The sequence below is a fragment of the Chaetodon auriga genome, chromosome 3 (genome assembly GCF_051107435.1).
Source record: "Chaetodon auriga isolate fChaAug3 chromosome 3, fChaAug3.hap1, whole genome shotgun sequence".
Lineage (NCBI taxonomy): Eukaryota > Metazoa > Chordata > Actinopteri > Chaetodontiformes > Chaetodontidae > Chaetodon > Chaetodon auriga.
The window spans coordinates 9,872,099-9,887,300 of record NC_135076.1 but is presented as its reverse complement, the minus strand read 5'-3'; the positions used below and the strand labels follow the sequence as shown (position 1 = coordinate 9,887,300).

Below are 15,202 nucleotides of genomic sequence, written 5' to 3'. Positions count from 1 at the left end.
AAGTTACAGATGACATATTGCTTTTGAACAACTAATGGCCCAAACAAAATATTGAGGTTATTTTAATATAAGTCAGAAAGAAAACTGACAAACTGATATTTGAGAAGCTGATTTTTTGGCAATTTTCCTATTTTTAAAATTGCTACTAATTAATTTTCTTTTCATCAGATGATCAATTAACCAACTAATAACTAGCTAAAAACCTCAGCTGTATAAAAGACTAAACAGAGCTTTGATGCACATACTCTGCATCTATTTTAATGTTCCTCTACAGTATGTGTTTGTTGAGTCCACTACATTAATGGCACTGAGCTGAAAATCATGCGTTTTTATGCTGACAGCAGGCAAGGATCTCCTTCTTTCTTCTCTTCTTCTGTTCCTTTTCAATGCTTTCTGGGTTATCCTTCAGGGTTCTTTTGATCTACATAGGTTTGCCAAAAGAAACAAAAAGCCGATACTGTAATTCCAAGAAAAGGTTTACTGTCATACGCGACCTGACAAGCCAATCAATATTTCCCAAAATCAAAGCATACCACAAAGGCAGTGTACCAGCTTTAACCATACACCGTCTCCTACCAAACAGATGGGATATAATACTGTACATATAATTAAACAGCAGCAGACTCTAGCTTTAGGCATTATTTTGTGAAGGAGGCTGTCTAATCATCTCATTTGTATTCTATTAAAGCAGACCATTAGTCACAGATCTGTTTATCACATGTCAGCATGTGTCTCCACTTGTCCCCCCGGAGACAGCCACAGAAAGACAGAAATGAGCCCAGAGAGAAAGACAGAGATATCAGCTGACCACATGCCACCAAGTCTCTGCTGCATCTCCCCTGACAGCCTCAGTCTATCAGCAGGTCAATCTGTTGACAGATGTTCAAGCCTGGAAGACATCCGCTAGCTCAGTGAGACACCTTATGCTAACTCAGAATGTGCAATATGGTTAAGAGACACATGCTCGCACAGTATGAAGCTTGGTCATGTCAGCGTGGAGCCGCACGCTACCAGGCTCACTGTAGACCACAATGTGAAGGTAGCATGGCTGCTGGCACGACCTGTGAGAGGAGGGAACCTTTGCAGAGCAAGAGGCAGCGCTGGGTTGGTGTTTTTCGAGTACTGCATCTTAAATTAGTAGTTCCTTTTCAAATTAAGATTTAGGATCAGTTTATAAATTATGATCCATTGTTAGAGATTAAAGTAACAAAAATGTATGAATCAGTTAAAAGCACAACATTAAAGTACCACTTATTCATCATCTTTAGAAATGTAGTCTTTATCAACAGAAAAAAGAGGTACCGGAGCAAACTGTTTGATTACCAATGAATGTCTGAATGGTGCAACCATGTCACTATGCCATACATTTTTAGAAATACCAGTAATAAGCATTTAACACCAGAGATAGCCAGAGAATTCAAGAAGGGACACACTGACTGCCGTTAATGATCTAAATCAACTTGTAAATCAAATTGAACAGGCTGAATGAAACTGTAGTTTAACTGTAGCAAACAATTCCAAATCAAAGTTCATTCCACATGGTAAAATGGATGTTTTTGATTGTTACATGAAGTGTTTTAAAAGGTACCATTTCATATCTCATGTTCCTCAATTAAAATGCTGAGAGGCCACTTTTGCACAATTTGGAGAGGTGCTGTGAAATCCTGCAAGCACTGAACAGACATAAAAATAAATAAATTAAAAAAATCTCTTAAAAATCCACTTCTCTGTTTGGAAACTCATCAGATTTGAGCCACAGAGGTGAAGAGACCACAACGAGATTCGAGGTGTAAGTGCAGTGCACCAAAAGGTCACCTGCACCGTGACCTGCCACAGCTATTTTCTGAGTCAGTGACGATGATTATGTACATTCTGCATGCAAGGTAAGGTAAACCAAGCATGTGTAAACAATTTCAGCAATGTGAGAGCTATGTTTGGCCCTGAGAGGGGACCTCTGTGCTCCTTGAGGTAGAAACCTGAGGAGGATCAGTTGCAGAGGAGTTTGAGGAATGGGGGACGGAAGAAGAGGCTGGGGTCAAATTTGGGTTCAGCTAAACTCAAGGAAAAGATGGAAAGAGAAATTTGTAGCATACAGCTTCACAAGTGACTTCCAGCTTACCTTGTTGTCTTTTTTCCTCTCTGTTTTTCACTCAGCCATCAGCAGTTTCATCCATGTCACTTTGATGGGTACAAAGCTCATCATGTGCACTCTGGAGATGCTGTCTTTGTGTGTGTAAGTGCAAAGTGTATGCTTTTGTGTGTGTGTGAGGGTCATCAAAGTCAAGTGATGTGTACTCAACCGCATTGCATTGACTGAGTGCATTTATAAATGCACATACACAGCTTGACCCGCTGTCATGGAGATGTGCAGTGTCTCCTCCTTGACTGACCCCGAGGACTGCGGCACAACGGCTGCGTCCAGCTCCACTTTTCCTCTGTGGATCTCCACTTCCCTCCTCCCCATCTTGACCTCTGCCCCCTTCACTGCTGTCTTTTACTGTCTGTGGCTCTTGAAGTACAGTTTGTCAGTGTTCAAGTAAAAACTGGGTCCCCAACTGACTGTTACTCTTTGCTGCGGCCCACCTAAGTCCCTTAAATAGATACAGTTCACTCAGAGGAGCAGGGTGAGTGACTGATGTACACGCTGGACTCTCATCTAACTGGTGTCATGTTTGACTATTGAGAGAAAAATCCTGCCAAAATACCTATTAAATATTTCATCAATGTCACCAGCAAGGGCAGGATTATGTTTGTCAGTCCGATTGCTTGCTTTTTGACAGAATACATATTTGACTTTGTTTACAGCTTCTTTATAGCTGCATGGTCACTCCTGCAGCTTCCACATCAGGTCCCTGAACTGTCGTTTTCTTTTTTGGCTGCAGTTTTTTTCTCAGATGTGGCCACAAAATAACTATTCCCATTCGTTTTACACTTGCCTGGACAGCAGGGTGGTTCTGCATCTGGGCAAAAATGACACTGGAAACAATGTCACATTCATCTTGAGTAAAATAATATTTGTTAACCTAAATGAGTGTTTCATCAAAACTACTTGAGAGTTTTAATAAACACGAAGTATGAGCTGAGTGACATAGTGTGAAAAACAGCCCTGCAATGCAATTTGTCAGGAAATGTTAAGTGTTTGTCGAGAACACTTCTTCAGCCCTCACTGTGTGTGGAGGTGCACAGCTATGCAGCAAATCAAACAGAGGCTACTTCCAATAAGGGCTGAAGACAAGAGATGGCTTTTAGACTTTTTACTGGAAGCAATTTTAAATCAGTACTGGTAATTCAGGACAGTAATTCAGTGATATATAAATTATAGTTTTAGAAAAAGATGTAAGACATTCAGCAGGACATTCATCATGTACTGTCCAACCAATTATTTCCTAACCCAATATAAAAATATAAGAAATACACCAAACATCTGAATCGAACAGGAATTTGTCTGCATGTGTGTCAATTAATCAATGTGTTGTTGTCAAGGCTGTTGTGAGCCAATGAGTCACAGACTATGACCATAGAAAGAAGATGGACACAGTCTCCTCAGCCAAAGGGCAAGAACCGCTGTGAAGCTCAGTGACAATGACTCTGGGTGTCGCCATTGTGGCAGTGCCTGACTCCACAAAGAGGTGGTGCAAGGGTGGAGCTGAGGTGGCTGAGTGAATGCTAATTGCTGAAACCTAGTGCTGGGTGACTATGCCCATAATTATGTATAACTTTAAGCCTTAATATGAGTAACAATTCACCCATCGTACAGTTGTTATGAGTGGGGGAATTAGCTATAGAGACCACAACTGTTTTTCATACCAGGATGTAAACATGTTTATTTCTACTGTACAGTTAGGCATTTTAAATCATTATTAAATCAAAAATCACACAACTAAAATAATTTAACAGGAGGACAGTGGGAGAGGAGGGTAAAATACGGGAGAATCCCAGATGAAATGGTCGGGACGACAGGTCTCCATGCTTGATGCTACGTAGCGATACGCTCACTGAGGTGCATCAGTCTGCCTTCATGGCTCCTACGGGAGATGAATCTCAAAGTGAACATGATTTCAATTTGTGCCTGACTGATTTCTTGTGTTCATTTGGACATAAGAAAAGAGAATCAAATTCCCTTCCTAACTTCCCTAACAAGGAATGTGCAGCGTAGTAATCACTTGGCCATACTCTGCTCAAAACCACACCGACAAGTGTTCCAGTGAGGGAGATTTCCTACAAGCCTGGAGTACACTGCACGGTGGTGTGTGTACTCTGGATAATGCAGTGGGGGTTCAAGCCAGGATCCAAATAAAAAATTCATTTTCTCACTCTGGGATGAAAAATATGTCAAAGCTCAGGAAGTGTCCGGGCAGACCAGTGGCTTAAAGCACACAGTGCATTGTGTGCTTGCACTGTGAATATTGATTCAGGCTCGTGACCAACAGGGTGTTGCGTGCCATCCCTGGAGTTCCCATGACTTCTCTCTCTTTTCAGAAGATCGAAGTCATACCTTAGAAAAATAATAATCAGACAAAAGAATTAGTACTTCGGTGGACGAATCAAAAGTTTAAGACAGAGGGCTCGCACATGCATAGATGCTGATAGAAAGAGCTTGCTGTGTTTCGCTTGCTCGTGCATGCCTTTGTATGTGTTCTCCTCTTTAGAATTTAAATTCCACAGCAGTCAGAAATTTCCAAGCTAGATTATATGTCTGCTAACAGCCACTCAAATTCTGAGAGCTTGTTAAAATGGCTCCCTGGTGGGAGGGACCTGACACTTATTGGCTCTCTGCTCCATATATCAAACTGCAGAAGACTAACCACCGGGTTCATTGTCTCTCTCTTTATGTCTTTTCCTTGCTTTGACTCTTTCTCTATCCTCATTCATCCCTCTTTTGCTCTCACCAGCTCTCAGGAGATTTGCTATCAAAACTGCTGTCACGCAGAGTAAAACTGTCAAACTAAAATTGCCCCCGTCGCTCTCCTGCCTGTCTGCTTTGCCCTGGTTTTTGCTTTGCCCCCGTTGTGTTGAATTTATTAAGGAGAACAAGAGGGGAAAAATGCAACCACAAAAAAAAAGCTTGAAATGTGGGGTCATGCTACGTGCACAGTTCAAGTGTGTGACATTTTGCCAGACAAAAGTCGGCACTCGGAGTACACGTGTCAGACCTGAACAATAATCTTTCTTTTTCCTGCGGTCAGTTTCCTTCTGTTCCTGAGCTGAATGCCCCGCTGCTCCAGCCGAGCAGCTTAGCGGCCAACAGAACAGAAGCCTGTGGCTGTAAAAGGCAGGTGTGGATGAAACCGAGCAAGTGTGAAGCCGAGTATAAAAGAACATGGACACTTGCTCAACCTACCGTGAGTTGATAAAGTTTAAACTGAAATAGAAGCACAGGACTGTGCAGGTAGAGAATTGTAATAAAATAATGAATAAGAGGGAAAGTGTTTTTTTTTGGACGTTCAGAAACAATTCTTGGTCTTGTCAAAAAGGTTTTGATAACCGGTTGAAAAATAGTCAGATGGCCACATGAACACTGAAACAGGTTTGGTTGCTGCATTGTTCTTCATGTTCAGACCAGCCATTAAAAGATCCCCTCCCAGTGCTCACACCACTGCCAGTGTTGGCGAGCTAAATACAGTGCTCGTTCAAAAATGTCCATACAACTTCATCCAAAGCTGATGTGAGGGTTCAGCCGTGCAAATTCAGACAAATCAAGTGGCAATCTTCCGAAGTCACAGCCTTCTTAGTTATCTCTTTTTGTTCCTATCTTGCAGGCTTTTAAGTAGCTCCAGTGTAAACACATGCACGGGAATATTAGACACTCAGAGCAAGGTGACAAAGTATAAAGAGCAAAAAAGTCCTTAGAGGGGTGTAGAGATGACTTTCATCCAGGAGACTGAGGTTCATGTCTTGTGACAAACCCAAAATGCACACTCTTTTCTAAACCTAACCAAACTGCTTTCACGTCATTAATCTCGTGTCAGAGAGGTTTTCTCAGAGAAAGGCTTTTTGCATCAGTAGGATGAGAACGTGTTGAATGTTCAGAGCAGTTAGTCTGGGCTCTTTTTTCCTGCATTTTTCCCTCCATATGTCTGTGTTTCTGCAGGGCGTGGCCAACAGGTGGAGCCCAGCCTCCTCGCCTCCTGAGCACAGCTGCACTCAATCAAGCAATCAAGACTGACCTGCCCACACAGTATTTAAGCAGCAGGGTTACAACCAGTATTCATTGAATCATGGTGGCTATTCCTCATCTGTTGTTGTCCAACTTTCATTTGCCTCCTGTCTCCTCTGTTCAAACCTGGTATGTTGGGTCCTAGAAACTCTGCTGAAGCATAACAGGGTGGCTAACATTACTGCAAATGGGTTTACATTCGAGTTAGTTGAGAGTCCGATGTGTCTCATACAGATACAAAAGCGTACCTTGAATGGGATGGCAAGGGGTGTGACAAAGCTTTGGTATGTGACACTCTGGGAATATGAATGGGCTTCCTTGTTCATTTGGACACCTGACTAATGCTTCAAGGCATACTTGAAAACTTGTGAATCAATCCTTTAATCCATTTATTGAGACATTAATTAAGAATGGAAAAAAAAAAGTTATTTCAGCCTTGATTTGTTTGCACTTAAATCTGTATCATTCCTCCCTGATGAGGGACCCCCCCACCCCCCTGCCAAACACACACAACCTTTCCAAGGTGAGGCAAAATCAGTGATGTTGGTGGCCTCACCCATTATGTCCTTTTCCCTCTTTTCTTTTGCTCCAACTGTGACACAGTCCTTAATATCCAGCATGGCTATCTGTGAGACCATATGCCCACGGCAGGAACCCTGAAGAGGCTGGCAGAGGGCCCACTCTCAACCAGCAAATAAATAATGGGCCATTATGTTCAATCATATGCTGAGCTATAAAGGTCTAAAGCTCAGAGCCGCAGTATGCAGCATGCGGTGTGGACGAACAGAACAGAACAGAATAGAGTAACAGAGTGTACTTTTAATCAGATACATCACGCCCATTCAAGCTGAAAATGAAATTTAATTACTCATACACACTTAATTACATTTGAGAAATATAGCCATAGTTTTCTTTCAAGATATTAGCTGAGGCAGAGAGGAGAGAGAGGACTTGCAGGCAGATGCAATAGTAGGCATGCAACTTCTCCACTTCTATGACTGTGCAGAGGTGAAAATAGGTTACCGCTGCTCATTCGGAGCTCTCATTGGCTGTGGAGCAGACACTGCTGTGTGATGTCAGTCTCATCTGTGCTCATGTTGCTTCCTGTGCATTGTGGCATTGTGTTTGAAAATGCAGTTATTTCCATGTTGGCAGGTTCCTTTCATCTGCAGCTTGTTCTCTTTCTATCAATTTGCATTGTGGATATGGTCTTTTTATGTGAATTTGTGTCCCCTGAAAGTAAAATTAAAAGTAAAATAAAGTCTCTGAATAAACATACAGTATTTACCCAAATATAAAGTGAGAGATCATGAAAATACAAAAAACTGATTTAATGAAGTTTCAACATAATCCCCATAAATATCTTTGAATATATGTGTCAAATTGCAGGAAATTGCATCATTTTTTTCTTCTGGGGAAGCGTCCTTATGCCCCCTGCCGATTGTGTGCTCACCCCCCGAATTCTGGCTTACATACAATAAGACAAGATAAGATAAGATATAACTTAATTGATCCCACGTCGGGGAAATTAAGATGTAATAGATAGCATTAACAGCAAGCAAAAAGAGGAGACGTAGACAAAGAGCAAATAGACACATGACACCCCTGCTTTTAATACTAATACTACAATTATCACTCAACAGCAAAGTAATTGGTTACATTACTCGATCAAAGCTGCTTCAAAGCCTCCTCTCCCACACGTCACGTCTGTGTTTAACACGTATGAAAAGTGAAACAGACATTGCGGTTTGGCTATTTGTCTTGTCTGCGGTTCGGAAGCATTACTATTTAATAAGCATCAACAGCTAGCTTGTGTCACGGTCACAGGACACTTCACATTAGCACCAGTGACTGCACACAGAAGGCCTGTCCCTGCAGTGAAGCTCGGGGGCTTCAGCGCCTTCCAGCTCGGATCAAAACCTGTGACACCTGGCTGCAGGTTCACCAGTGGCTAGCTAGCTGTCCATCAACAAACAACAACAAAACCCATGTCAAGCCGCCATCAAACTCCCAGGAAGACATCAAGCAAGCCGATCCTCAAAAATTTCAAAGTTTGAGAGAATTACTGGATTTAGTAACTGTTAAATACTGTTCCTGAATATGCTTTATTCTGTATTATTATTCTGTAATATGTTAGATAGTAATTAACTGATGTAGTTTATTGATTTCTAAACTGTAATTTGAGAGTACTGAATGGAAACACTCCACATACATTTAATGAAAATTAGTGTTGAAATTATTATAGTTGATTAATTAGTATGTTCAACAGAATCAATTCATGTTTTAAGTGATTTACCAAGCAGTCACTAATTCCAGTTGTGCAGATGCGACAATTTTCATCTCCTTGCCATTTTAAATGATTGTAAAATGAACGTTGCTCAGATCAGACCGTGGGATGGTGTCACACTGGACTCTGGGAACAAGAAGTAAGTAATTAAACAATACTGAAAAGAACAGCTGCAATTCTAAACTGTTTTTTTTTTTCAGTCAATTCTGACTTGTCTTCATTATAATGGACATAATTGTGCTATTGATATACAAAAAAGTTACGTACGACTCCATAATCTGTATATTGGGTGCCAGCACTGCACTGTAATATGCACGTAACACCATATTTGTGAAGAGGAATAATGTCGTTGTGCCATCACTACAGGAAACTAAGTGAGCACAATCTGGAGCAATCTCTGCTTCCCTTTATGACCCATCTGCATTTAAAAGCACTGGTTGCATATTTCGGATTCTCACATTTCTCCTGTCTTTCTTCTCTACGGCCGCTAGGTAAAGAAGTCTGCGAGAGGCCTGGGGTCAAGATAAATTAAGGTGTTTTTTATTTTACCATGAGAGTGTCGAGAAATTATTTTGCCATTGCCTGAAACAAAGGGTAATTGATGCTATTGCTTACCTTGCCTGTTGAAAAGGAGAAGGCAGAGCAACTCAAAGAGCATGCCATTGACGTCTGTCTAACATAGCGGTGTATTGATGTGACTCTTTGAGCTGCAAATTAGTTGAAGTGACAGTATAATGGACCCAAGTGAAAGGAAGGGGAGAATTCTAGGTGAAAACAAAGGGTTCTTTCATTCCTTTTATGCCCACCAGTGCTCTGTTCTCTAACGGTATCAATTATCGTTTCATATCAGGGAAATATAATCTATTTAGACTGGTTTGTTATGCAAATAACCTGAAGAGTTCGGATGGTGAAGTGTTTTATAATGTGCAAGCCTTCTGCATCTCTGCAGTTAAAATCAATTTATGCTTTTAAACATGTCAGCCATGGCAGCTGTGGAGGAGAAATAGTGATTGTAGTTAAATGTTTGTAATGAAGGTGGTTTAGACGCTGACTGACTGTTGTTGATATGAACAATATACTCACTTGGCAGGTTTTATGCAGCAGCGTTATTCACGGCTCTTTCTAGATGCCTGCACATTGTAAGCTTATAGTCCCCCTCTCAGAAACCAGCACGGATTTTGCATGTCAAGCTTAAGGCTGCTATAGTCAACAGAGAATTATCACAGGCTCTGCAGTTCCCCTCGGCTCTGCTGAGAATTTTAATGTCTTTTAGCTCATTATTTTGGTTTTGTTTTGGTTCAGTCTCAAAGCTTTCCACCTCATTTGCAGCAAACAGCTGTTTTCAGCATAAAGGCCCCGATAAACCAACTCTAAACTACCGGCTAAGCACCAACTGCCAGACAAAGTTAGCAACTTTCTGGTGGACATAGTGGAGCATTTAGCAGCTAAAGGGCCAGATATTTCCTTGAGGAGTTGGTGGAGGCCAAAAACAGAGCAAAAAGAAGAGTGAGATTCATCATATGGCAGACATGCAACTTTAATTGAATCCTAATGTTGCTGTTTGTCATCAGATCAGCTTTATTAGGTGGTAATTTGTAGGTTTAATGCAAAGACTGGGCTTCAGCTGCCATCTCATGGATTTTTTCAATCCTCGTGTCCTGGACTGCACGCACAAAATGCCGAATAAGGTCTCGCTCTCTCTCCCTCACTCCAAAAAATATGTGTGTGTGTGTGTTTGTGTGATTTTGCTACAAATATAGAGACATGAGACTTGATTTGGGCTTGAATTGGACAAAGGGACGGAAATGAGGACTTGCCAAAGCATGTTTAATTTTCAGCTCTCACACTTTGAGCAGTAAAATTCTGGAACAATAAAAAATAAATAAGGCTGAGTCAGGCAGGCCCCACATAGCCAGACAGCATGAATATTTAATCATTTGGCCTATGCATCGAAGGGGGTCTAACTCGTATTAATACAGCTTTGAACGGACAATGTTGACATGTTGTGTAATTCAACTGGACAGTATTCAGAGACTTAAACAACTTGGGACATAAAAAATGCTGGCTTCAACTGCAGACACAGAATGCAGAATTTTAGAACATGTTGTTCAGATCTAATCCACAAAAATCAGAAGTGCATTGGGTTGAACGGCAACATTTGGTAAAGAAATGCTGCCAAAGGTATGCATTAAAAATCCTACTTTTCCCAACAGACGTGACTCATCACAGACCTCGTGGACAAACAAGTTCTCCCTTGAATATAAGAAAGGGGTTGTTGAATTGTGTGAAAAATCACAGCCAATGTGTGAAGATTCATGATTAGGGATATATTTTCACACTACCAGAACTTATTCATCGCATCTCAGTAAACACTGAGCATGTTTTGCTAGAAATGACTTCCTGAACCACTGAAACTGTGATGCTGAAGTCTGATAACTTGTGGGTATAGAGATGCATAGTGTCTAATACCAGACTGACTGATATGAAATTGCCTCTTGACGCCCAGTTCTCTGTGGGAAATACCACACCAAAAGCCCGGGACTCTGAGGTAAATATTCCCACAAGTTCCCACCAAATGTATTCTGAAACAATTTGAATGCTATGTCGAAATAAATATTTAATGCTGGAGGGAGGCCCTAAGGAAAAATAGAGTGGGAAAAAATGGAGTAAAAGCCTCAGGACTGGTGTGAAGGATCTTCTCCCAAGCTCCTACTTTTCCCCAGTTCAACTATCTGTCTGTCACATTGATAACCTGTCACCAGATGAATATAGAAACCACATCTTTAAAACATGAGCTGGCAGAGCATGGCGCAGGGTACAGTGTGTGTGTGTGTGTGTGTGTGTGTGTGTGTGTGTGTGGCAGCAGCGCAGTGTGTCATCTGCATATCTCTTCGCAATAAGTGTGTGATGGGTTTCCCTGAGTAGATCATTTGTTCATCATTTGTAGCACACACACGCACAAACACACTCGTACTGAATAAAGTTACAAATTACAGCTTGTCATGTTAATACCAGCGTCTAAAACAGGATCTACGATGTTTAACCTTTAGCATTCCCACAAGATGACAGATGGGACACGGCATGTATGTGTTCGGGCTCCAGGGAGAAGGACAGGAATAGTTTATGTGCGGGAGCAGAAATAATATGTGCAGAGTAATCATATATACAGCGCACAATTTCCATGCAGCCGAGCTTCTGTAGACGGGCAAAATCAGCGGCACACAAATTCAGGATTCCTAAATTAGGCTCAAACTACAGCAGCGGCTCCTGCGTGAGAAAGTCGAAGGAAATTAACTCCTCGACCCCTCGACACTCAACACTGACACAAATCAGCAATTTCGGCGGCAGAGCCTGCTGCTGACTGGACATTTGGGTCAGACACAGATGACTTTGCCACCCCTCCCAAGGCCTGTTTGCGGGATATGTAGCACTTAAATCCACCGATATCCGCTGGGTCAGGGTTTGCATTGACTTTCAAAATTGCAGGGTCAAATGCTGGGTTACTGTGCTACATTTTGGGGCTCTCTGAAAAGGCGTGAATCCTGAGGGGGTGTGCAGGTCATTGTGTTAGTGCAGCAATTTCAGGCTACACAGATGACAGCAAATAGCTTTAGCCAGAATGATGTATTCCTCATATTTTTTTCATGATAGCAAACTTTTCCAGTATTTTTGGCCCACATTTCTGCATCCTCACTCTTTCCCGAATCTGAAACGACTGCGTGACTTCACACTTTCAAAAAGCTGCTGGTACTTTAGTAAACAACAGAAATGATGGAGACAAAATTTCAAATCTGGCACAGCTCTTACTTCATACAAAGCAATCAGCCGGGCTGGGGTGAAAAGACATTTCAAGAGAAACAGAACAACACAGCAGCAGGAGGAGGAAACACTACAGCCTGACTGAGAACAGATTTTTGAATCAGATGCTATTATCAATAGTTGAGATTAATACATTAATATAAACTGAATTTCACTGGAAATGAACTTGTATATAATAAAAGTAGATGTAACATGTGGGATGGATTTGTTTTACATGTCAGTCTCATCAAACCTAAATAACTCATAATAAAATACACTGAAGTAGAGCTGAGGTGATTCATTGATTTACTTTTTTTTTCTTTTTGCTATTATGTGATAATTAATTCATTAACAATTGATTAATCATTTCAGTCATTTTTCCATGCTAAATATTCTGTGAGTACAGCTTTTCATACATGAGGATTTGTTGCTTTACTTACTTCACTGACACATATGGCAGGGGATGGGATGAAAACAAGGAACATAAAGACGCCTTCTTCTGACATCTTATAGAAAAATCCTTAATTACTTAAAAAAAAAAAATCCTAGGAGCCCAACACATTCCAAACTATAATCAACATAACACAACAGTTGTATGTTTTAGTTAAACCTGCTTTATGAACAAATCATGATTTCCTCATTGCAATTTAAACAGCCTGTCATGACTCTTCATTATCGATTAATTTATACTTGATTTAAGTGTGTTTTGTTTCTTTCCATGCAATCAAAGCTACAGGGAACCCTTTTCCAACCATTATACACTGTGAAACAATTAGCTGATTAATTGATTAATAGGTGGAAAGAAAATTAATCAGCAACAATATTTAGCATCCTCCAAGCAAAACCAAGACAACTCTGGTGGTTCTTGCTTCTCGAATCCAAATTAGTCTGACAAAAAGCTATCTATGTTAGCTTGCACTGTGGGAAACTGTAATAGGACACAGTCTGTTATTTTCCTGATTGATCGATTAATGGATTAATCGGTTTGGTCTAAGCTCAGCTAAGATAAACCAATAAATTAAGTCCAGTGCATGTTATCGTCAGACTCGCGAATAAAAAGTCTGGAAGTTTGGGAGAAGTAATAAAGTGTAAACAGAGCAGAGGTAACAGCAGTGACTGTGTCAGCAGTGGGTCTATTTTACACCAACAGACTCAGATCAGCTTATACACCAGTTCATTAGGCAGCTACTTACCATGAAAAGGCCACCGTGACCACAAAACAACCCACCACCCACACAGTACCTATTTGTCTCTCCTCTCTATCTTAACCTCCTACCTCTCTCCCACACACACACACACACACACACACACACACACACACATAAACACACACACACAAACACAGCTTTCTGTTTAATCAAAATAGACCTGCCCTTCAACACATTTACATGTCTCATAATGGGGGAGACTCACTATGGAGCCCATCATTACGCGCACCATTAAAACACAGCAGCAGACTAATCCAGAACTTCCATAAGGGACAGCAGCAGGAGGAGGAGCAGGAGGAGAAGTCGGAGAGGACATGGGAGTGGAGGCTGATAGAGGATGCTGCAGGAGGAGCAGGAAAGGAAGCAAAAGGGAGGTGAAGAGGAACAAACTGGGGAGGAGGAGGACCTGTCTAAAGACTGGTAAAGAAGATGAAGGAAAAGAAGATGAGGGAGAGGAGGGAAGGGGGTATTGAAGAAGTGGCAAAGGGAGGAGGAGATGCTGGGGAGGAGTGGCAAGAAGAACAGAAAGGAGGTAGCATTGGTACCTTAGAGATGGAGCAACGAGCAAAGGATGCAGCAGGAGCAGAAGGCGAAAGAAAGAGCAGCGGGTGGAGCAAGAAGTGATGCTTGAGGAGGAGCAAAGGGACAGACAGTAGGTGATGCTTGGGGAGGAGAAGAAAATGGAGCAGGTCATGCCTGGGGAGGAAGAGGAGTAAGTGGTGCTTGAGGAGGAGCAGCAAGAGTGGAAACTGAATCTGCAGCTGGAGACGAAGCTCTGAAAGGTGCATTACGTGCAGAGGGAGCAGGAGCAACAACAAGTGAAGCTTTAGAAGGAACAGAGGGATCAATAGGTAATGCACAGGGAGGAGCATCAACATGAAGAGATGCTCAAAGAGGAGCAGCAGGAGGTAATACATGTGCATGAACAAGGAGAGGCAGTGAGTAATGCTTGGGAAGGAGTAGAAGAAGGGGCAGGGTGTCATGGTTGATGAGGAGGAGTAGAGGAGCAGGAGTAGATGCTTGGAGAGGCACAGCGGGAGGAGTCGTAGGTGATGCTTAGACGGAAGAAGCAGCAGCAACAACTCAGTGATGCTTGGGGAGAAATGTCAGATGGAGCCATAATGCTTGTAGCTGTAGCAGACGCTGCTACAGCCATCCGAAAAGGAGCAGCAGGAGGTGATGTTTGTGGAGGAGCATGGGCTGAATCAGCAGGAGCATCAGAAGGAGGTCATAATTTGTGGGGTACAACAAGAGAAGCAGGATGTGATGTTTAAAGAGAAGGAAGGGGGATGCGGCAGGAGATGCTTGGGGAAGAGTAGGAGAAGGAGCAGGGAGCAGCAGGAGTCAAATTTGATGCTCTGAGAGGAGGAGCAGCAGGCGGCGCTTTGGGAGAAGTAGCAGGAGAGATGGGACAAAAGAAGCAGAAGGTGATATCCAGAAAGGAGGAAACAGGAGGAGGAGGAGCGAGTGGGGATGTTGAATGGGAGGAGGAGAAGTTGGGGAGGTGGCAGCAGCGACATGGAGTAACTGAGCACCTGTGAGCTACAAATGTGCTTCACTTCAGCGCTCCAGGTGAGCAGCAGCATGTTAATGGAGCCACAACAGTGCGCTCAGGAGGGAGCACAGTGATGTTTCTCCATGCTCCAGTGTTCATGTCATAGAACATTACAGGTTACCTGAGCCTTTAATGTCACACCAGTCCAACGCTTCTCACTAAAACCTGCGCTTGGAGGAAACATTATGATGTTATTT

At 42.1% G+C, this 15,202-nt stretch overlaps 1 protein-coding gene across 1 annotated transcript in view; it reads right to left on the bottom strand.

Annotated features, from left to right (window-relative positions):
- The window catches only part of LOC143316185 (ephrin type-B receptor 1-like), an 84,813-nt gene that overhangs the window by 68,072 nt on the left and 1,539 nt on the right, over positions 1–15,202 (bottom strand). The window lies entirely within an intron of this gene.